The sequence below is a fragment of the Hemiscyllium ocellatum genome, chromosome 17, assembly GCF_020745735.1.
Source record: "Hemiscyllium ocellatum isolate sHemOce1 chromosome 17, sHemOce1.pat.X.cur, whole genome shotgun sequence".
NCBI lineage: Eukaryota > Metazoa > Chordata > Chondrichthyes > Orectolobiformes > Hemiscylliidae > Hemiscyllium > Hemiscyllium ocellatum.
In genome coordinates this window covers 69,175,833-69,199,992 of record NC_083417.1, presented here as the reverse complement: position 1 = coordinate 69,199,992, position 24,160 = coordinate 69,175,833, and the positions used below count along the sequence as shown (strand labels likewise).

The following is a 24,160-nucleotide window of genomic DNA, read 5'->3' as shown; positions in this document are numbered from 1 at the left end:
CCAACATAAGATAAGATTGTACAATAAAGAGAAAATGCTGCAGATGCTGGAAATCAGAAACATGGAGAATACTGGAGAAACTCAGCAGGTCTGGTAGCATCTGTGGAGACAGAAACAGAGACTGGCAGAAATCTGTTTCTCTTGTCACAGATGCTGCCAGATCTGCCGAGTTTCTCCAGTATTCTCTATTTGTTTCAAGTAAGATCACGAATGATCAGCATTAAATCCATATTCCTTCACCTCTCCTAAATTACCTCGATTTCTTTTGTGTCCAAAAATCTAGCACTCTTAGTCTGAAATAGACTCAATGATGCAGCATCTACAATCCTTTGAAGAATGAACTTTATTGATTCACAGCCCTCCAGGTGAAGAAGTTTCTTAGCATTTTAACCTAAATGGTTGACAACATATCCTGAAGCAATAAAAATGGAAGCAGCCCCATCCTGTCAAGTCTTATAACAATTCAATAGATTCCAGTGAGATCAACATTCATTCTTCTAAACTCTCGTGAATATTGGCATATTCTATTCAGTTGCTCCCCATTAACCACATTTCTTAATCTGACAAGTTATTGTTGTATCCCTCTAAAACAAGTGTATCCTGACTAGGATCAGAAGGCCCAAACAGAAAAAGCTACTTGAGCCATGGTTTTACCAAATCCCTTTAAAGTTCTTATATTCCAAACCTCTCAGACCATCAGAACATTTGCATAGCACAATCAACATTTCAGATCCATCACTATTTTAAAACTAATGGAATAACAGTCACTAGCCCAAAGTGCTCCCCCACTGACACCTCACTCACCCTTATTTCCTAAGAGTAGGTCAAGTTTTGTACCTTCTCTAGTAGGTACATCCATATACGGAATCAGTCAAATTTTCTTGTCAAATCCCTTAACACTATGGCAATCCTATTCTATGTTTGGAAAGTTAAAATCCTCTTCTATAACTACCCTATTATTCTTACAGATAACTGAAATCTTCTTACAAATTTGTTTCTCAATTTTCCATTGTCTATTGAGGAGTCTATAGTACAATCCCAATAAGGTGATCATCCCTTTCTTATTTCTCAGTTCCACTCAAACAACTTCCCTGGACGTATCCCCCAGAATATCCTCCCTGATTGGAGCTGTAATGTTATCCTAAATCAAAAACTCCACTCCCCTGCTCTCTTGCCCCCCTTCTAACCTTCCTGTAGCATCTATACCCTGGAACATTAAGCTGCCAGTCCTGCCCATCCCTGAGCCATGTCCCTGTAATTGCTATGATATCTCAGTCCCATGTCCCCAACCATGCCCTGAGTTCATCTGCCTTACCTGTTACGCTTCTTGCATTGAAATAAACACAGTTTAATTTATCAGTCCTACCTCATTCTCTGCTTTGTACCTATCTGCCCTGACTGTTTGACTTGCTCGTTTTCCCAAGTGCACCTGTCTCAGACTGATCTCTTTTCTCACTATCTGCCTGGGTGTGAACCCCCCAACTTCCGCCCACCTCTCCAAACACCACCATCACCACTAGTTTAAATCCTCCTGAGCATCTTTAGCAAATCCTCCTCCCCTTCATCAGCTCCTCAGCCACTCATTGATCTACTCTATCCTGCTATTTCTCACTAGCAAATGGCACTGGGCATAATCTAGATATCACTACCCTTGAGGGCCTCCTTTTTAAATTTCTGCCTAACTTCCTATATTTTCTCCTCAGAATCTCACCTTTTCCTCTTCCTCTGCAGTTAGTTCCAATATGTACAATGGCCTCCTGTTGGTCCCTCTCCACTTTGAGAATATTCTGCACTCTCTCTCAGATATCTTTTGATGCTGGCACCAGGGAGGCAACACACCATTGTGATCTATCGCTGTCGATCACAGAAATGTCTGACCATGCCTCTGGCTAGAGAGTCCCCTATTACCATCGATCACTTGGAACCTGATGTACCTTTTGTTACATTAGAGCCAGTCTTGGTACCAAAGAACAAAGAAAGTTTACAGCCCAGGATCAGGCCCCTTTGGCCCTCCAAGCCTGAGCTGATCCAAATGTACTGTCTAAACCTGTTGGTCAATTCCTAAGCATTTGTATCCCTCTCCTACCCACCTACTCATGCATCTGTCCAGACGCATCTTAAATGAATCTACCGTGCCTGCCTCTACCACCTCTGCTGGCAAAGGTGTTCCAAACGCCCACCACCCACCACCATAAACCTGCTGTCAGTGCTACATTCCCCTGAGATTCCATCACCCCCTACATTTTCCAAAACAGCATACTTGTTTGAGATCGGGATAGCTACAGGAGACTCCTGCACTACCTGCCTTCCTCTCCTTCCTTTCCTGGAGATAAACCATATACCTGACTGTATCTGCGGTTTTTCTCCCTTCCTGCAACTGCCATCCATCATGCCCCCAGCTCCTGTAAATTCCTCATTACTTCTAATTACTGTTCCTACCGATTCATGCGGTCCAATAGGATTCACAACCAAACACGCTTCCTGCAGACATAATCATCAATAACATGGAAACTCTCCCTAATCTCCCATACCTGACCAGAAGAGCACATCACTCAGCTAAATGTCATCTTTGCACCTTAACAATCTACAGACCCAGAAAACAGCCCAGTCCTACTGCTATAAAAACACAGGCTAACTTAGTATCTACATTTTATACGTTTAAAGTTTATTCAAGAGACAGATTTTAATAAAAACATATATAATCAGAGAAGAACCACTCTATCACTATTGTAGATTTACAAAGAAGAAGTGAAGCTACACCATAAAAACTAGCCACTTAGCTGCTCCCATGTTGTGAGCTCCCACACACAAGATTTCCTCAAGGTCAGGTGTAAATTTCGCTGTTAATTTTTCTTAGATGAACTCCAATGTCCAGAAATACTTGAAACTAAATGGCAGAGGCAGTTTGCTGTGCAAGTTCATAGCTGGATCAGGCAGTTATGCAGGTTTATTTCTGTTTGATTCACTTTACATGTGGTCATGACCCTTGTCTCTCTTCCTCCTTTTTAAAGTGGTGTTTTGATTTTTTTCTTCTTCCCAAAGTTCCAAAACAATGCAACAGCTTATAAAATAGTAATTGCTGCAGAGAGAGAGAGCGCGAGAGAGATTCAGAGTGTGAGTGAGTGTGAGTGTGAGTGTGAGTGTGAGTGTGAGTGTGAGTGAGTGAGTGAGAGAGAGAGAGAGAGAGAGAGAGAGAGAGAGAGAGAGACAGTGTTTAAAAGAATAGACCAGATCTAAAAGTTGAAGTTCTAAATTGGAGGAAGGCCAATTTTGATGGTTGTAGGCAAGAACCTTCAAAGGGGAAAGTGAGGACTGCAGATGCTGGAGATCAGAGCTGAAAAATGTGCTGCTGGAAAAGCGCAGCAGATCAGGCAGCATCAAAAGAGCAGGAGAATCGACGTTTCGGGCATAAGCCCTTCTTCAGGAATGAGGATGGTGTGCCAAGCAGGCTAAGATAAAAGGTAGGGAGGAGGGACGTTGGGAATGTGATAGGTGGAAGGAGGTTAAGGTGAGGGTGATAGGCCGGAGAGAGGGTGGGGGCGGAGAGGTCGGGAAGAAGATTGCAGGTCAAGAAGGCAGTGCTGAGTACGGGGATTGGGACTGAGATAAGGTGGGGGGAGGAGAAATGAGAAAGCTGGAGAAATCTGCATTCATCCCTTGTGGTTGGAGGGTTCCTAGGCGGAAGATGAGGCGCTCTTCCTCCAGGCGTCGTGTTGCCATGGTCTGGCAATGGAGGCGGCCAAGGACCTGCACGTCCTTGGCGGAGTGGGAGGGGGAGTTAAAGTGTTCAGCCACGGGGCGGTTGGGTTGGTTTGTGCGGGTGTCCCAGAGGTGTTCTCTGGGACGTTCCGCAAGTAGGTGGCCTGTCTCCCCAATGTATAGGGGAGCAGATGCAGTAAATGATGTGTGTGGAGGTGCAGGTGAATTTGTGACGGAACTTTCAAAGGTTTATTGGGGTTGGATGTTCGCAGATACAGGGATGGCTGGAAAATGGGACGCCTTTTAAAATGACATAATAAGAGTCTAGAAACAGCATGTTCTTATTAGGGTGAAGGGCAAATTTGATAAGTGCAGGGATCGCTGGGTGACTAAGGAAATTGTGGTTTTGGTCAAGAATAAGGAGGAAGCATATGTCAGGTATAGACAGCAGCGATTGAGTAAATCCGTAGAAAAGTATAAATGCAGTAGAAGTATACGTAAGAGGGAAATCAGGAGGGCAAAAGAGGACAAGATAACTTTGGCAAATAGGGTTAAAGAGAATCCAAAGGGATTCTGTAAATATATTAAGATCAAAGAAGTAACTAGGGAGAGAATAGAGCCTCTTAAAGATCAGCAAGGCTGTCTATATATGGAACTGCAGAAGATGGGGAAGATATTAAACGGGTACTTTGCATCAGTGTTTATTGTGGAGAAGGATATGCGACATCTTGAAAAATGTTCACTTTACATAGGAGGTGCTGGATCTGACCAGGTGTACCCTAGAACTCCGTGGGAAGCTAGGGAAGTGATTGCTGGGCACCTTGCTGAGATATTTGTATCATCAACAGACACAGGTGAGGTGTCAGGAGACTGGAGGTTGGCTAACGTGATGTCAATATTTAAGAAAGGTGGTCAGGGAACGCCAGGGAACTATAGACTAGTGAGCTTGACATCACTGGTAGTGGGCAAGTTGTTGGAGGGAATCCTGAAGGGTAGGATTTATATGTACTTTTAAAGGTAAGGACTGATTAAGGATAGTCAACAAGGCTTTGTGTGTTGCAAATCATGTCTCACAAACTTGATTGAGTTTTTTGAAGAAGGAATAAAAAGGATTGATAAGAGCAGAGCAGTGGACGTGATCTATGTGGACTTCAGCAAGGTACTCGATAAGGTTCCTCCTGGTAGACTGGTTAGCAAGGTTTGACCACATGGAATAAAGGGTACAAGACTGGCTTGAAGGTAGAAGATGAAGGTGATGTTGGAAAGTTGCTTTTCAGACTGGAGGCCTGTGACCCAGTGGTGTGCCACAAAGATTGGTGCTTCATTCACTGCCTTTTGTCATTTGTATAAATGATTTGGATGCGAACATAGGAGGAATAGGTAGTTAGTTTGCAGATGACACCAAAATTGGAGGTGCAGTGGACAGCGAAGAAGTTTACCTCAGATTACAAGGGGTTCTTGATCAGATGGGCCAATGGGCCAAGAAGTGGCAAATGGAGTTTAATTTAGATAAATGTGAGGTCCTGCATTTTGGAAAGGCAAATCAGAGCATGATTTATACAATTAATGGCAAGGTCTTAGGGAGTGTTACTGAACAAAGAGACCTTGGAGTGCAGGTTCATAGTTCTTTGGAAGTGAAGTTGCAGGTAGACAAGATAGTGAAGGTATACATTTGGTATACTTTTCTTTACTGGTCAATGCATTGAATATTGGCGTTGGGAGGTCATGTTGCAGCTGTACAGGACATTGGTTAGGGTGCTTTTGAAATAGCGCATACAATTCTGGTTTCCCTGCTATAGGAAAGATGTTGTGAAAGAGTTCAGAAAAGATTTATGAGGCTGTTACCAGAGTTGGAGCGTTTGAATTATTGGCTGGGGCTATTTTCCCTGGTATGTTGGAGGCTGAGGGGTGACTTTATATAGAGGTTTATAAAATCATGAGGGGCATGGATAGGCTGAATAGACAAGGTCTTTTCCCCAGAGTGGGAAAGTCCAAAACCAGAGGGCATAGGTTTAAGGTGAGAGGGGAATGATTTAAAAGGGACTTACAGGCAACGTTTTAATGCAGTGGATAGTGTGTATGGAATGAGCTGCCAGAGGAAGTGGTGGAGGCTGGTACAATTACAACATTTAAAAGCCATCTGGATGGGTATATGAATAGGAAAGGTTTAGAAGGATATGGGCCAAATGCTGGCAAATGAGAGTAGAATTATTTAGGATATCTGGTCAGATGGACAAGGTGGTCTGAAGGTTCTGTTTTCATGCTGTACAGCCCAATGCCTCGATGACTCAAAACATTAACTCGGTTGTCTCGCCACAGATGCTGCCAGACCGTCTGGGTTTCTCCAGCAGTTTCTGTTTTTGTTTCAGATTTCCAGCATTTGTTTTAATATAGCATTTGCTTTCCTGACTGGCTGACTTCTGAGGATTCATGTGCAAAGATACCGAAACTCCTCTGGATCTCACACTTACAACCCTTTCAAAGATAACGTTGTGAACATGCATTTGGTTTCATTCAAAATCAGTTCTTCAGCACTTTGTGTCCATGCACATCAAGCATTGCCAAGACTACTGGTGTGCACTGCATTCCTGACATAGAATCATAGAATCTCTCCAGTGTGGAAGCAGGCCAATTGGCCCATTATGTCCACTAACCCTCCAAAAAGCATCTCATTCAGAGCCACCCTCTACACCTGTAACCCTGCATTTCTTATGGCTAATGTACCTAGCTTGCACACACCTGGACATGACGGGCAATTTAGCACAGTCAATCCACCTAATCTACCTACCTGTAGGAAGAAACCAGAGCACCCAGAAGAAACTAATTCAGACACGGGGAGAATGTGCAAATTCCACACAGACAGTTGCCTGAGGTTGTAATTGAACCCGGGTTCTTGGCACTGAGAGGCAGCAGTGCTAACCACTGTGCCACCATGCTGCCTTAGTATGATATGTTAGGGCACATGACATCCCACATACTAAATTGGTATCAAGAAGGAATGCTAGATATGCAGCACTGTTCAAGGTCGAAATCGCTTAGATTACAGAACAGAAAAGTAATTGTGTAGCAGCTAAATAATTCAAGATATCAGAGGAAAATGTTAGAGCGAGAAGTAGCTCTCTACACATCTTAGGCAGATGTCCAAGAGTGAATATGCAATCGGAGGGCAGTCTAGCATGTGGCCACAGTCAGAAAATTAAATTGCAAAGTGTGTCAATGAAAGTTTTTAGAGTGGACTGTTATTTTCTCACAGATCTGTTAGAATCTTCATACAGAATCAAACAAGAAAATGAGGCATTATAGATTTCAAAGCCAGCCCTACATGGCGTAACGGGTTTCGAAGATAAATCATTTTGTGCTGTGACTGAAGATTTTTTTTATTCATTTACCTGATGAGGGCATTGCTGCCTGGGCCAGCATTCATTACCCAGCCCTAATTACTCAGATTGCTAAAAGTCAATCACTTTACTGTGGATCTGGAGTCACATATAGGCCAGTCCAGGTAAGGTTTCCTTTCCTAAAGGACATAAATGAACCAGTTGGGTTTTTCCTAATAAGGTGCATGGTTTCACGTAATCCTTAGATTCTTAATTCTAGACTTTTATTGAATTCAAACTCCAGGATTCAAACCTGGGTCTCCGGAACATTACCTGGGTCTCTGGATTAACAGTCCAGTGATAATACCACTAGGCCATCACTTACCCTTGTTAGAATTCCAGATTATAAATTTTGCATCCTTTCCTAGAAGGATGTGATGACAGGTTTAATCACATGTAAGCAGTTTAGAATCAAACATCTATAGAAAAATGGATACAGATAGTCTGTATTGGGAATATGAATTTCAAGATATCATATGGTGGCAAGGTTGTAGAGAAACTATTGTTAGTGAAAACAACTGGCCATGAAATGAGTAGAATCACATTGCCCTGTTGTGACGTTTGATATGACATTTAGGTCAATGCTGATATTCAAAAGAAAAGCTTTTGCAAGAGAACAATTCTGAAAAGGACTAGTCATCCATTTTTATGACAAACATTGAGTAGGTGAAGTTGGCTTGGAGACATGCTGAGGAAAGTTTGACATTTCTGATCAGGGCAATTTAAAAAAAAAACCTTCTCATCTGGGACATAGTTAAAATGCACATTGTTGAGAATATTATGGAAGTTAGTTTGCCAAACAGTGACATTGCTGGTAGTCTAACCAGCCTTCACCCAGCCAGTGAATGTTTCTTTAAGTGAGCCCTTCAAAGATAGCAGGAGAAAAAAGGTGGAATGAAAACTGAGTGGAGGAAAGACATTCATTGTGGGAAGCAGCTTAATGACAATAACGTCAGCAATCCTGAATAGGTTAAAGGGGCCAGAGATAAAATCGAAAGGACGTTGTCATCAATTCGCTCCAGAAATATGGGGTTTCCAATGCACTTGACAGTAGGGACGGACTAATAAAGCTGATGACAATGTGATGATGTTGAACAATATAATGCAATCATGAAGCAAATCAGGAGAAATTATTTGGTTGAGAAGATGAAGAGGAGGATGATTTTTATGGATTTCAATATACATTCAGGGCATGCTATACTACGACGTGGGATTCTTTCCCGCACTGTGAAAAAAGTTGAATGAAATTGTATGAACTTGTATGCGCAGCCTAGATTTTTGACAAGTTTGATAATGATGAATTTATTGTATAGTGTTATGTATGTCTCCATAGAAATAAATATTTTATAAATAATAATTTTATAATAAAAATACATTCTGGCTCATTTTTAACTACAGTTGGTGGCAGGTTGACAGGAGCCAGTCTTTTACTGGCAACTCTGCGATAATATCGCTCAAGTTAGTTTACAAAACAGTGACATTGCTGGTGGTCTAACTCGCCTTGCTCAGCCAGTGGAGGTTTCTTCAAAGATAGCAAAAGAAAATGACAGAATACTGATAGTGAGACAATAGAAAAAGATGGAACACCATTCTTCCTCAAAACCCCTTAACTATTTCATTCGTATAAAAACCCTTTGGTTTTTTGGATAATTTTTGGATAAAATTTAGTGTCAAAAACTCAAGTTTTACAGAAGTAGATATGGTAAGTCAACCTCTGAAATTTCAACAATAAGCACTAGGGACATGGGTTTGATTCCGGCCTTGGGCGACTGTCTGTGTGAAGTTTGCACATTCTCCCTGTGTCTGTGTGGGTTTCCTCCAGGTGCTCCGGTTTCCTCCCACAGTCCAAAGATGTGCAGGTCAGGTGAATTGGCCATGCTAAATTGCCTATAGTGTTAGGTGTATTAGTCAGGGGTAAATATATGCCAGGGGAATGGGTCTGGGTGGGCTACTCTTCGGAGGGTCGGTGTGGACTTGTTGGGCTGAAGGGCCTGTTTTCATACTGTAGGGAATCTAATCTGAAAATGGGACTTGATTTCTGTGCAACATGCAAAATGAGAGAATTTGTGGTTCAGTGGCAGTATTCCTACCTCTGTATAAGGAGACCTGTGTTCAAGTCTCTCCTGCTTCAGAGCTGTGTAAAAACATCTCTGAATTGGGTCATTGGAAAATATCTATAAAACACGATTGGCTGTCGATGCAGGGGGACATTTCTTATGTTCAGTCTGCTCTGTGTGGGAGTGTCTTAAATTCTCACATGAGACCTCAAAAACCTCCTCAGTCCTCTGTGTCAATGTATAAGGCAAGTGTGACCTAACAATTATCTTTCAGCGGAATAAGTGAGGCTAACACGTAGTGCAACTATTGATTTGAACATGTGTTTGTCAATTTACAGACTGGATATAGGTCTGAAACTACAGGTTAGCGTCAAAAGTCGGGCCATTTTAATGTGCCACAATCTGCATTTGTTTCTTTTTAAATCCTTTCTACCAAAGTGGATAAGTTCACAATTTTCCAGTTTACTCAGGGTAAGATAAGGCAGAAACATAGAATAAGGAAGGAATACCTTAGGAAGCCTACAGCAGTATAGAAAATGAAGTGAAGAAGTAACTTGGGAAATCAAAGGGGATATGAGAAATGCTGGATTTTCCTTAATTTTACTAATTAAAAAAGGTTTTAACAGGACGTGAAGAGCAAAAGGACAACTAAGGAAAGGGTAGGATCCATCAGAGATTTACATAATAATGGATGGATTATGAACGCAGAAGATGTGGGCATGGTTCTTAATGAGCATTTTGTCTCGGTCTTCACAAAAGGAGAAGGATGATGCATCCTCGTTCCAGAAGAGCAACATGAAATATTAGATGCAATAAGCTGAATGAGAAGGGAAATACTGGAGGGACTGACCTCCCTTAAGGTGGATAATCACTGGGGCTGGAACAATTGTATCCTCAATTGTTAAAGGAAATCAGAGAGGAAAATGATGTGCGGACCATTTTCTAAACCTCAGATGAGGTGCCAGAGAATGGGAGATTTGCAAATATTGGACCACTATTCATAAATGATGTGAGGGACAGGCCAAGTAATTAAAGACTGGTCAGTCTGTCTTCCATAGTGAGCAAATCACAGTATACACCACAAATAGACTTGAGATGGAATACCCTGAGGCCTTGTTTGTCATAGCCAGTGATTTTAAACGGGCCAACCTCAACAGTTTGCTACCAAAGTACCATCAGCTGTCTCCTGTGCCACCAAATGTCCAAACATTCTTAACTGTCGCCACACACGTACATCAAAGATATTTACTGCTCTTCCCTCTGCCTACATTGTGGAAAATCAGATTATAACACTGGGCTCCTTCCAGCTTACAAGCAGAAACAGTACAGAAAGTTGCACAGTGCTGGTCTGAGCCAACAAGATGAGCTCCTATGTGTATGCACAGAGTCAGCGGACTGGTCCATATCCAAGAACTCAGTGGCCAACCTAAATGAGTATGTGACTAGTGTCACAGACTTCATTACTAAGTGTGTAGAAGACTGCATACCAAAGAAGTTAAAGGAGCGCTCCGCCTCCTTCAAAGTTTTACCTGCACTTCCACACGTCATTTACTATATCCATTGCTCCAGATGTGATCTCCTCTACATTGGGGAGACAAGACATCTACTTGCAGAACGCTTCAATGAACATCTCTGGAACACCCGCACCAACCAACCCCACCACTCCGTGGCCAAAGACTTCAACTCCCCCTCCCACTCCGCCAAGTACGTGCAGATCCTGGAGCTCCTCCATTGCCAAACCCTAACCACCCATCACTTGGAGGAACAGCACCTCATCTTCTGCCTTGGGATCCTCCAACCACATGGCATCAATGTGGATTTCACACTTCCCCTACCCCCATCTTATCCAACCTTCCAACTCAGTACCGCCCTCATGATCTGTCCTACCTGTCCATCTTCTTTCCCACCTACCCACTCCACCCTCCTCTCTGACTTATCACTATTACCCCCACCTTCATCTACTATTGAACTTTCAGCTACCTTCCCTCCAGCCCCACCCCCCACCCATTTATCTTGGCTCATAAGTCTCATTCCTAGGACTCTGCTCCACCCTCTGTAACAAGATCTTGGACTTCCTGACCCAAACGATAAGTGACAACACCTCCACCACCATAATCCTCAACACCGGTACTCCACAAGGCTGCATACTCCGCCCTTAAACTCCTTATATGCTCATGACCGTGTGGCCAAATTTGCTGTTACTCCATTTACAAGTTTACTGACATTGGTGAGACCTCTTCTAGAGTACAGTGTCCAGTTCTGGTCACCCTGCGGTCAGAAGATTATTCAACTGGAGAGGGCTCCGAAAAGATTTACGAGATTGTTGCCAAGAATGGAGGGATTGTGATATAAAAATAGACTGCTGAGTCTGGGATTTTTTTATCATGTTTTTGGACTGGAGCATAGGAGGTTGAGTGGTGAACTTATTGAGGTTTATAAAATAATGAGGGGCATAGATAAGTTGAATGATAAGAGTCTTTTCCCTAAGTTGAGGGAGTTCAAAACTAGAGAACATATTTTTAAGGTTGAGGCAAAGATGATTTAAAAAAGGACACGGGGCAAATTGTTTTTACACAAAGTGTGGATTGAGTGTAGGATGAAATGCCAAAGAAAGTGACGGATGCAGGTACAGTTACAATATTTAGTTAAGTACATGAATAGGAAAGGTTTGGAGGGATATGGATCAAACGCAGGTAGGTGGGACTAGTTTAGTTTGGGAACATGATTGGCATGGACTGGTTGGGCTGAAAGATCTGTTTCTGTGTGAGATTACTCTGACTCTACAAACGTAAGTCACAAGTTCTTGTTTGACAATTTACCAAATTCTTTCTGAAGATCCAAGTGTGCAGCGTCCACACTTTCTCCCCATCTGCTGGTGACACACAACAATACTTCAATTTGTCAAATATGATTTTCCTTCCATGAATAATGTTGGTTCTACCTAAACATGTGTTTTTTTTTGAGTGACCCTGTTATTAGGTCCCTACTAAAAGCTTTAAACTCTACACCTGAGAGAATAATAAGCTGCTACATTCTATCTGTGCCACATCACACATTTTCGATTCCTTCCTTACTTCCTGATGAAATGGTCATCCAAGGCTTTCTCAGCTCCAAGTCTTTACTGCTGTAAGTAGTTCTTGAAATAACCAACTAAATTCTGTGGCTGTGTCCTGGTCTTCTCTCTGGCTCCATCACAGCCAGACAGACACGATTCTTCTTTATACTCAGCTCTTATACAAACCTTGCCCATTCTAGAACCTTCAGATAAAGCAGCCGTACATTCTGGAATATTCAACCTCAACCCCCATCTCTTCTTCCTTCTTTGCCCCTCCTTTTTCAGACACTTGCTCCAGGCTGTTATTGACCATGCCTTTGGTATCTTCCCTCATTTTTCTTTCTTCATTGGTTATTGCTAATTTTGCAACAATGAAACACTTTCAGCCATTTGGTGAAGCTGAAGGTACAAAAAATGCAAGTTACGACATTGTCGTCAATGACAAGACCGACAAACAAATCAACGGAACACCCATGGGATCACCAATACTAGGCTTCTGAATAGAAACAGTAATGCAGAGACTCAAAAGAATAGCCCTCCCCATTATCCAACCCAAACTTTGGGTCCACTATGTGGATGACACCTTTGTCATCACAAAACAGAACAAATTAGAGGAAGTCTACAACATCATCGACAATATTCTTGCTGGCATAAAATTCACTAAACAACAGACTCCCCTTCCTAGATGTTACAGTGGAATGAACAGTTAATGGAGAACTTCAGACCAGCGTCTACAGGAAAGCAACGCATACAGATCAGATACTTAACTACAGAAGCAATTATCCCAACACCCACTGACGGAGCTGCATCAGGACATTACTTAAATGGGCCACAACACACTGCAGCACCCAGGAACTGAGGAGAAACACCTACATGACATATTCAGGAACAACGATTACCCGATAAGCATAGTCAGCCAATTCCTGCACAAAAGACCCAACCAAGAAGAGACTCTAGCCACCTTACCATACAAAGACTTTCAGAGATGATGACGAGAGACATCTAGGCATCATGGTGGCCCACAAACCTACCAACACAATTGAACAGTGGCTGATGAATCTAAAGTACCCTTTTCAAACAACCAGCAAAACAAATGTCATTTACAAAATACCATGCAAGGCCTGTAACAAACACTATATCGATCAGACAGGCAGAAAACTAGCCACCAGTATACACAAACACCAACTAGCCACCAAAAGACATGACCTATCACTAGTATCCTTACGTACAGACGAAGGAGGACACTACTTCGACTGCGACAACACATCCATCCCGGGACAGGCTAAACAGAGACATGCACGGGAATTCCTAGAGGCCTGGCATTCAAACTCCATCAAAACACACACACACAACAAGATGCAAATAGAAAGCAGGACATAATACCAGCTCTTCAGCGGAGGCTCACTGATGATGTTACCTAGCAAATGTCTGAAAACAAACCTTCCAGCTCAGCGAGCAAACTAACAACTATAGATTTATATTTTTAATTCACTTTATGAGATATGGGCATCGTTGGCTGAGCTAGCATTTAGTTGCTATTGAGAAGTTGATGGTGAGCTGCCTTCTCGAACCATTACTGTCCATGGACTATAGATGTAGACCTTGCTCTAAGGGAGGGAATTCCAGGATTTTGACCAAACGACAGTGAAGGAAGAATGACATATTTCCAAGACATGACTTGGAGGGGAACTTGCAGTTAGTGGTGTCCCCAAGTTTTTGCTGCTCTTGCCCTTCTGGATGGAAGCGGTTGTGGGTTTGGAAGGCACTGTCCAAGGATCTTTGGTCATGGATTTTGAACAGTTTGACAGACTTTGGTTTCATTTCTCATCTGAAACACGACACCTCTGACACTGCCACAGTAACTCAGGGTTGAGCCTTATTGGCTGGTTGAAGGTCAGTGTTTCGACCTGCACGGAGACCTATTTGGAACAACTGAACCAAATGCTGATTGCACTTACAGCTGAGTGGGTTCTCACCATTTATAGAGTCATAGAGAGATACAGCATGGAAACAAACCCTACGGTCCAACCCGTCCATGCTGACCAGATATCCTAACCCAATCTAGTCCCGCCTGCCAGCACCCGGCCCATATCCCTCCAAACCCTTCCTATTCATATACCCATCCAAATGCCTTTCAAATGTTGCAATTGTACCAGCCTCCAGCACATCCTCTGGGAGCTCATTCCATACATGTACCATCCTCTGCGTGAAAAAGTTGCCCCTCAAGTCTCTTTTATATCTTTCCGCTCTCACCCTAAACCTATGCCCTCTAGTTCTGGACTCCCCAACTCCAGGGAAAAGACTTTGTCTATTTATCCTATCCATGCCCCTCATAATTTTGTAAACCTCTATAAGGTCACCACTCAGCCTCCGACACTCCAGGGAAAACAGCCTCAGCCTGTTCAGCCTCTCTCTATAGCTCAGATCCTCCAACCCTGGCAACTCTCTTGTTAACTTTTTCTGATCCCTTTCAAGTTTCACAAGATCTTTCCGATACAAAGGAGACCAGAATTGCACGCAATATTCCAACAGTGGCCTAACCAATGTCCTGTACAGCCGCAACATGACCTCCCAACTCCTGTACTCAGTACTCTGACAAATAAAGAAAAACATACCAAATGCCTTCTTCACTATTCTATCTACCTGCGACTCCACTTTCAAGGAGCTATGAATCTGCACTTCAAGGTCTCTTTGTTCAGCAACACTCCCTAGGACCTTGTATAAGTGTATAAGTCCTGCTAAGTTTTGCTTTCCCAATATGCAGCACCTCGCATTTATCTAAATTAAACTCCATCTGCCACTTCTCAGCCTATTGGCCCATCTGGTCAAGATCCTGTTGTAATCTGAGGTAACTCTCTTCGTTGTCCACTACACCTCCAATTTTGGTGTCATCTGCAATCTTAATAACTGTACTCTTATGCTCGCATCCAAATCATTTACGTAAACGACAAAACATAGAGGGCCCAGCACTGATCCTTGTGGCACTCCACTGGTCACAGGCCTCCTGTCCGAAAATCAACCCTCCACCACTACCATCTGTCTTCTACCTTTGAGCCAGTTCTGTATCCAAATGGCTAGTTCTCCCTGTATTCCATGAGATCTAACCTTGCTAATCAGTCTCCCATGGGGAACCTTGTCGAACGCCTTACTGAAGTCCATATAGATCACATGTACTGCTCTGCCCTCATCAATCTTCTTTGTTACTTCTTCAAAAAACTCAATCAAGTTTGTGAGACATGATTGCCCATGCACGAAGCCATGGGGAATCAGTCCTTGCCTTTCCAAACACATGTACATCCTGTCCATCAGGATTCCCTCCAACAACTTGCCCACTACTGACATCAGGCTCACTGCTCTATGGTTACCTGGCTTGTCCTTTCCACCCTTCTTAAACAGTGGCACCACATTAGCCAACCTCCAGTCTTCCGGCACCTCACCTGTGACTATCGGTGATACAAATATCTCAGCAAGAGGCCCAGCAATCACTTCTCTCGCTTCCCACAGAGTTCTCGGGAACACCTGATCAGGTCCTGGGGATTTATCCACCTTTAACCATTTCAAGACATCCAGCACTTCCTCCTTTGTAATATGGACATTATGCAAGATGTCACCATCTATTTCCCTACAGTCTATATCTTCCATATCCTTTTCCACAGTAAATACTGATGCAAAATATTCATTTCGTATTTCCACCATTTTCTGTGGCTTCACACAAAGGCTGCCTTGCTGATCTTTGAGGGGCCCTATTCTCTCCCTAGTTATCCTTTTGTCCTTAATATATTTGTAATACCCCTTTGGATTCTCCTTAATTCTATTTTCTAAAGCTATCTCATGTCCCCGTTTTGCCCTCCTGATTTCCCTCTTAAGTATACTCCTACTGCCTTTATACTCCTCTAAGGATTCACTCGATCTATCCTGTCTATACCTGACATATGCTTTCTTCTTTTTCTTAACCAAACCCTCAATTTCTTTAGTCATCCAGCATTCCCTATAGTTACCAGCCTTCCCTTTCACCCTGACAGGAATATACTTTCTCTGGATTCTTGTTATCTCATTTCTGAAGGCTTCCCATTTTCCAGCCGTCCCTTTACTTGCGAATATCTGCCTCCAATCAGCTTTCGAAAGTTCTTGCCTAATACCATCAAAATTGGCCTTTCTCCAATTTAGAACTTCAACTTTTAGATTTGGTCTATCCCTTTTCCATCACTATTTTAAAACAAATAGGAATTATGGTCACTAGCCCCAAAGTGCTCCCCCACTGACACCTCAGTCACCTGTCCTGCCTTATTTCCAAGAGTAGGTCAAGTTTTGCATTTTCTCTAGTAGGTACATCCACGTACTGAAATCAGAAAATTGTATTTTACACACTTAAGAAATTCCACTCCATCTAAACTTTTAACACTATGGCAGTCCCAGTTGATGTTTGGAAAGCTAAAATCCCCTCCCATAACTACCCTATTATTCTTACAGATAACCGATATCTCATTTCAAGTTTGTTTCTCAATTTCCCTCAGACTACTGGGGGGGTCTATAATACAATCCCAATGAGGTGGTCATCCCTTTCTTATTTCTCAGTTCCACCCAAATAACTTCCCTGGATATATTTCTGGGAATATCCTCCCTCAGCACAGCTGTAATGCTATCCCTTATCAAAATGCCACTCCCCCTCCTCTCTTGCCTCCCTTTCTATTCTTCCTGTAGCATTTTTTTTTAGATTAGATTAGATTAGATTACTTACAGTGTGGAAACAGGCCCTTCGGCCCAACAAGTCCACACCGACCCGCCGAAGCGCAACCCACCCATACCCCTACATTTACCTCTTACCTAACACTACGGGCAATTTAGCATAGCCAATTCACCTGACCCGCACATCTTTGGACTGTAGGAAGAAACCGGAGCACCCGGAGGAAACCCACGCAGACACGGGGAGAACGTGCAAACTCCACACAGTCAGTCGCCTGAGTCGGGAATTGAACCCGGGTCTCAGGCGCTGTGAGGCAGCAGTGCTAACCACTGTGCCACCGTGCTGCCCACCATCCTGGAAAATTAAGCTGCCAGTCCTGCCCATCCCTGAGCCATGTTTCCGTAATTGCTATGATATCTCAGTCCCATGTTCCTAACCATGCCCTGAGTTCATCTGCCTTCCCTGTTAGGCCCCTTGCATTGAAATAAATGCAGTTTAACTTATTAGTCCTACCTTGTCCCTGCCTGCCCTGACTGTTTGGCTCACTTCTGTTCTCAACTGTACCTGTCTCAGATTGATCTCTTTCCTCACTATCTCCCTGGGTCCCACCTCACCACCCAACTTACTAGTTTAAATCCTCCCGAGCAGTTTCAGCAAATTTCCCTGCAAGTATATTAGTCCCCTTCCAATTTAGGTGTAATCCATCCTTTTTTGTACAGGTCACTTCTACCTCAAAAGAAATTCCAACGATCCAAAAATGTGAATCCTTCTCCCATACACCAGCTCCTCAGCTATGCATTCATCTGCTCTATCCTCCTATTCCTGCCCTCACTAGCTCGTAGCACTGGGAGTAATCCAGATATTACTACCCTTGAGGACCTCCTTTTTAAATTTCTGCCTAACTCTCTGTAATCTCCCTTCAGAATCTCAACCTTTTCCCTTCCTATATCATTGGTTCCAATGGACAATGACCGCTTGCTGGCCCCTCTCCCCCATGAGAACATTCTGCACCCTCTCGGAGACATCCTTGATCCTGGCACCAGGGAAACAACACACCATTCTGCTTTTTCTCTGCTGGCCACAGAAATGTCTGTCTATACCTCCGACTACAGAATCCCCTAACACAATTGAACTCTTGGAAGCCGACGTACCCCTCGTTGCATTAGAGCCAGTCTCGATACCAGAAACTTGACTGTTCATGCTACGTTCCCCTGAGAATCCATCACCCCCTCCATTTTCCAAAACAGCATACCTGTTTAAAATGGGTATATCCACAAAAGACTCCTGCCCTAGGTGCCAACCTCTCTTCCACTTCCTGGAGTTAACCCATCTATGTGACTGTATCTGAGACTTTCTCCCCTTCCTATAACTGCCATCCATCACATACTGTTGCTGTTGCAAATTTCTCCTCGTTTCTATCCGTCTCTTCAACTGATCCACTCGATCTGATAAGATTCACATCCAACAGCATTTATGGCAGATATAATCCACAATAACCCTTAAACTCTGTTTATACTCCCACATCTGACAAGAGGTACATATCACTGCAAAGGCCATTTTTGCTCCTTCACAATCTACAGACCCAGAAAATAACACCGCCTTATTCCTCTACAAACACTGCCCCAGGTTAAATTAATAGCTATGGCTTATATTTTAAGTTTAATCAAGAGACTGATCTCCAAAAACATAATCAAGAAAGAATTCACTGTACCCACTACTGCAGCCTTTCTCTTGGACAGACTTAAAACAACAATGAATTTATCTGATTCTGTACTGTGAACATCGCCCAACAGTTCCTCCAAGATTAGGTGTGAATTTCATGGTTTGTTAGTTAATTTTCCCAGATGCAGTCTGATGTCCAGCAATACATGAATTCAAACAACAAAGGCAGTAACTGTGCAGGCTTTCTCTCTCTCCTGCACTGTCATTTAGATGAACAAAACATGAAAGCTTCACACTGACAACACTGCCATTTTTAAATCTATCAAAGAAAAAGAAGTGGTGGATTGAGGAGTGGCAGGTGGAGTTTAATTTAGGTAAATGTGAAGTGTTGCATTTTAAATTGGCAAATCAAGGCAGGATTTATACACTTAAAGGCAAGGTCCTAGGGAGTGTCGGTGAACAGAGACCTCGGAGTGCAGGTTCGTAGTTCCTTGAAAGTGGAACCGCAGGTAGATAGGGTAGTGAAAACTGCATTTGTAATGCTTGCTTTTATTGGTCAGTGCATTGAGTATAGGAGTTGTGCATTGAGAATGTGGTGCTGGAAAAGCACAGTAGGCTAGGCAGCATCCAAGTAGCAGCAGAATCAATGTTTCAGGCATAAGCCCTTCATCAGGGATGCTCATTCCCGATGAATTGCTTCTGCCCGAAACAATAGATTCTCCCGCTTCTTGGATGCTGCCTGACGAGCTGTGCTTTTCCAGCACCACACTCTCAACTCTGATCTCCAGCCCTCAATTTCTCCTATAGGAGTTAGGAGGTCATGTTGCGGCTGTACAGGACATTGGTTAGGTCACTTTTGGAAACTGCATGCAATTCTGGTCTCCCTCCTATAGGAAGGATGTTGAAAGGGTTCAGAAAAGATTTAAAAGGATGTTGCCAGGGTTGGAGGGTTTGAGCTATAGGGAGAGGCTGAACAGGCTGGGGCTGTTTTCCCTGCAGTATCGGAAGGTGAGGGGTGGCCTTATAGAGGTTTATAAAATCACGTGGTGCATGGGTAGGGTAAACAGCCAAGGTCTTTTCTCTTGGGTGGGAAGTCCAGAACTAGAGGGCATAGGTTTAGAATGAGGGGCAAAGATTTAAAAGGGACCTAAGGAGCAACTTTTTCATGCAGAAGATGGTGCGTGTATGGAGTGTGCTGGCAGAGGAAGTGGTGGAGGCTGGTACAATTGCACCATTTAAAAGGCATCAGGATGAGTATATGAATAGGAAGATTTTAGAAGGGGCCAGATGCTGGCAAATGGGACTAGATTAAGTTAGGATGTCTGGTCAGCATGGACAAGTTGGACCAAAGGGTCTGTTTCAGTTCTGTACATGTTTATGACTCTATGACTCTAAATGAAGGCAGTTTCTGATAAAAGCGAAGTTTGTTTGTGCAGACGACAACCGAGAATGTGTATAAGTATAAGCAGGCATGGAGAGAGTTACGTTTTGAGTTTTGTGAACCAAGAGGTTCAGCTGAGCATGACTCAGATCAGGTAAGAACTTACAGTTAACAATGGGGTGCTGGAGGCAAGGGTAATGGGTTAACAAGGTGAAAAAGCATACATTATGTCGAGCCATTTAACACTCAGCATGCGAGGCCAGTTTAACAAGGTGAAAAGTATTCATTATGTGAAGCTAGTTATTCATTGCGTAACAGCAGATGGCTTAACCTTTACTATTGACTCTTGCTGATTGTAACGGCTACCCAGTCAATATGTATGTTGCCTTATCTGAATGCTCCTCTCTGTAAAATGAATATATAGATTCCCTGCAGTGTGGAAACTGCAGTTGCGCCCTTTGGCCCAACAAGTCCACACTGACCCTCCGAAGAGCAACCCACCAGACCCATTCCCCTACACCTAACACTACGGGCAATTTAGCATGGCCAATACACCTAACTTGCACATCTTTGAACTGTGGGAGGAAACCGGAGCACCCAAAGGAAACCCACGCAGACACGGGGAGAATGTGCAAACTCCACACAGACTATTGCCCAGGGCGGGAATTGAACCCGGGTCCCTGGCACTGTGAGGCAGAAATGCTAACCAATGAGCCACCGTGCTGCCCTTGTGGATGAAGCAAGTATTAACTAAAGGGACCACAGTGTGGGATCAGCAGGAGTTGGATTTTATCAGTCAGTAGCACAAACAGGGATGGTGAGGAAATAAGGGAAGGCTGGATGGTGTTTTGCTCTTCCTCAGTTGACAGACGACAGCAAAGTAATCTCCAGGGCAGAAGGAAGATCGTTTTCAATCAAGTTGTCCTGGACGGAACTGTGCAGCAGCAATGACAGCCCTCTAATCCAGAGATTGTGAAGATCCCAGGTCTTACAGAGGGCACGGCCAGCGAGTGGTGGAACATTGTCAGACTGTGACCTGGCCAGCAGTCTCCTGCAAAGTGTTTCTCGGGGTGAGAGACTCTGCAACTCCACCCATTCCTCTCTCCTTGCTGGCACCCTGAGCTGCCCACAGCCACACCCATCCGCAGGTTAGTGCCCTCCTGCACTCTTGCATCACAGTCAGCATACTCAAGTGTCCTTCACTCCTCCGTGCACAACACACTCCTGAAACTCCTCCCATTTATTTTACTTCCTTGTGGATGAAGCGATCACAAGGTGAAAGTGACAGGATTGAGAGAGAGGGAACGAGGGTTGTTAAGCATCCAGCAACAGGCAGCTTATTGCAGTGCCACTGTGCCAGCTTCACTGTGAAAGTCTGAATGTCATCAGCAAGCTACGTGAATATGTTGGGAAACTCATTATTGCTTTTAGACCTTACTTTCAAGCTTCTGGCCTCTTTGGTGACCATTCTCTCTGTCTTATAGAATAACATGTGACTGCTGCTTTAGTTGCAGCTGGAATATGTTGCAGTGTGAAGCCCCATGTTGTAGACCCTCTGCTGACGAGGACAGTACAACTGCATAACCTGCTTCTCGGTCACTGCAAACACTAGCAGCAGAGAAATGCAACCAGGGCAGGTGAAGGGTTGGGCATTTCCTTCGCCTGCTAAGCAGTAACAGTACTCTCTGACAGAGTCACTCCTGTACAACACTACCCTCTCTGTAGCTGTTCAGTGCAATTCTGCAAAGCCTTCATTCAAGGTTTGTCAGTTTCAAGGGAGTACTCCCTAGTACCAGACTCCTGCCTTCTGAGAAGACCATAAAAAGTGAGACTGTTCTGCTGATAGCAAAGAAGAATTTCACTGGGGACATCCCACTCTTTAACCAGTTCATTAGATTCCTACCATAGGTGACCAACAGCACAACATACTTCTCTCTGCAAAAAACAGGTGGTGATGGGAATATGTTGTGATGCCAGTCAACCAGGAATTTTCCTAATTTCCCTACTCCCCCACTTCCACCTCCAACCCCACCCCTACAGGCATGTAACAATTCCCCCTCACAGTCCATTCATCTTCCAGTTGGTGTAAGGAAGATATGAGTCAGGCAATCAATGGCAGAGTGTTAGGGTGGAATGATTGGAGGTTATATGATATAACTTGAGGAAATACATAAACTAGAGGTGGCAACCATATCATTACCATCGTCCCACAACTTCTGACCAAACAACACTGCCTCATTAGCACAGTGAATGTGTTTTTAAATTCATTCACAGGATGAGGACATCACTGGCTGGACCAGTATTTATTGCCCATCGCAGAGGGCATTTAAGAGTCAACTACATTGCTTTGGTCTGGAGTCACATGTAGGCTAGACAGATAAGGATGACAGTTTATTGCCTTAAAGGACATTAGTGAATCAGTTGGGTTTTTCCAGACAATCGGCAATGGATCCATGGTCATCCTTAGATCCTAATTCCAGACGACTTTTATGGAATTCAAATTCTACTATCTGCCATGGCGGGATCAGAACCCGGGTCCCCAGAACATTACCTGGGTCTCTGGATTAACAGTCCAGCAACACTACTAATAGGCCATCACCTCTCCTTCAATTGGCAGCCTAGATTTTGCACTAAATTGCGTTACTCTCCAGAACAAGTAATTATCAAAACGATTTACTGAGCATGTGACACGCATGTCATATGCCCCTTAAATGTATGAAGGAAGTGGACAATTTAGTTTTTCAAAGCACAACATTTGTACAATTCACCTTGACACAAAATAAAACAAACTATTGAGAATGCTAAAAATCTGAAACAAAGACAGATATTGCTGGAGGAATCCAACAGGTCTGGCAGCATCTAGGGAGAGAACGTAGAATCAATGTTTCCGCTCCAGAGACCCTTCAGCAGTTCTGTGGTCACAACTGTTATCAAAACTGTTTTGAGGTAACGGACCTTATTATTCTTTGACCTTCTAATCCCTTGCCACCATCTTGCTCTCAGGCTCACACTTCTATCCTAGGTCTCTGCAGTGTTCCAGTGAAGCTCAGCGTAAACTGGAGGTACCAGCATGTCACTTTCTATTCAGACACTTTCCAACCTCTGGACAAAACATGGAATTCAACAATTTCATACCATAAACTCTGTCCTCTGTTTTGATATAGTTCGCTTCAGCCCCCATGTGTCTGCATCACGTTTATCATGTTTTTTGCTTTCAGTTATTCTGCATTAACTAAGTCTGGATTTATGTTTCATTCTTTCTCAACAACTATTACAACTTGTTTTGCCTTTTATTCCATGACAGCTTTGATCTCTAATCTCCTTCACACTCCAGCCTTTCCCTGACCTGTATATGAGGAATGTCCTACATTGCTGAGGCAGTTCTTACACAATCAGTCAGAATCCTAAGTATTCCTCTGGATGATAGGGGTATTTAATCATCATGTATTTTCTTTACTGTTTTTGTATTAAGGTTTGCAAAATTTAGGCCTTCTCTGCATCCATCCACGACTGGCTTATATTCTATTAATATTCAGATTTCCTTACCTCACCAGATCGCCAGTCATCATATATCCCTGACAATGAGGACTGGCAAACCGCAGCAGGCAGCAGCCAAGTTGCTGTCACACATTTTCCAGCCGAACTTGTTGGTCTTCAGTCAGAAGCAGCAAAACTGTTAAACTTTCTCCCTCCCCTTTCTCAAGAGCACTGCAATTGGCTTGAGCTCACCACGACAACACTGGCTGGTTGGAGTCAGCTATCTCAGCATCAGATGTTAGCTGGAACGGGGGGTTATTTTCTCATCTCTGCCTGGGTCAGAAGACGAGAGTCCTTCCTTTTGGATTTAATAAAGAATTCCGTTTTAACAGAAATGGATGCAAACCTACAGACTGAAAATTTCACCTCTGACTGACTGTGATAGGACAGCAAACAAGCATTCCCAAAAATATGTTTTCTCGATAGAAAATTCCAGCAGTGCCTGGTCCAGAAGAAACCCCATGTACAACTGGACTTAAACAGGCAAGGAAACAGGGTACAGCTGGAATCCATTACAGGATTGGTCTGAATATAGAAACTGTGCAACAGAATTAAAGGGCATTATTCTGAATAATTCAACATCACTGGTTCTTTTTGAAACTGTGGTGAATTGAAATGAACCTTGCTCTACCCATTCTCTCCTCTCCCACTCCTACAAAATTTATGAAACAATTCTGCCAATATTGAGGTGTGCAGTCCCCTTTACTT

General features: G+C 43.3%; 1 protein-coding gene across 2 annotated transcripts in view; it reads right to left on the bottom strand.

Moving 5' to 3' along the window:
- Positions 1-24,160, bottom strand: part of st3gal2 (ST3 beta-galactoside alpha-2,3-sialyltransferase 2) — a 352,750-nt gene that overhangs the window by 236,219 nt on the left and 92,371 nt on the right. Inside the window, exon 1 of one of the 2 annotated variants that reach the window (XM_060838281.1) lies at positions 23,462-23,543. The exons of the other annotated variant lie outside the window; for it this stretch is intronic. The gene's annotated coding sequence lies outside the window, so the exon portion shown is untranslated. Of the gene's footprint in view, positions 1-23,461; positions 23,544-24,160 lie in introns of those variants that run through there. 2 annotated transcript variants of the gene reach the window in all.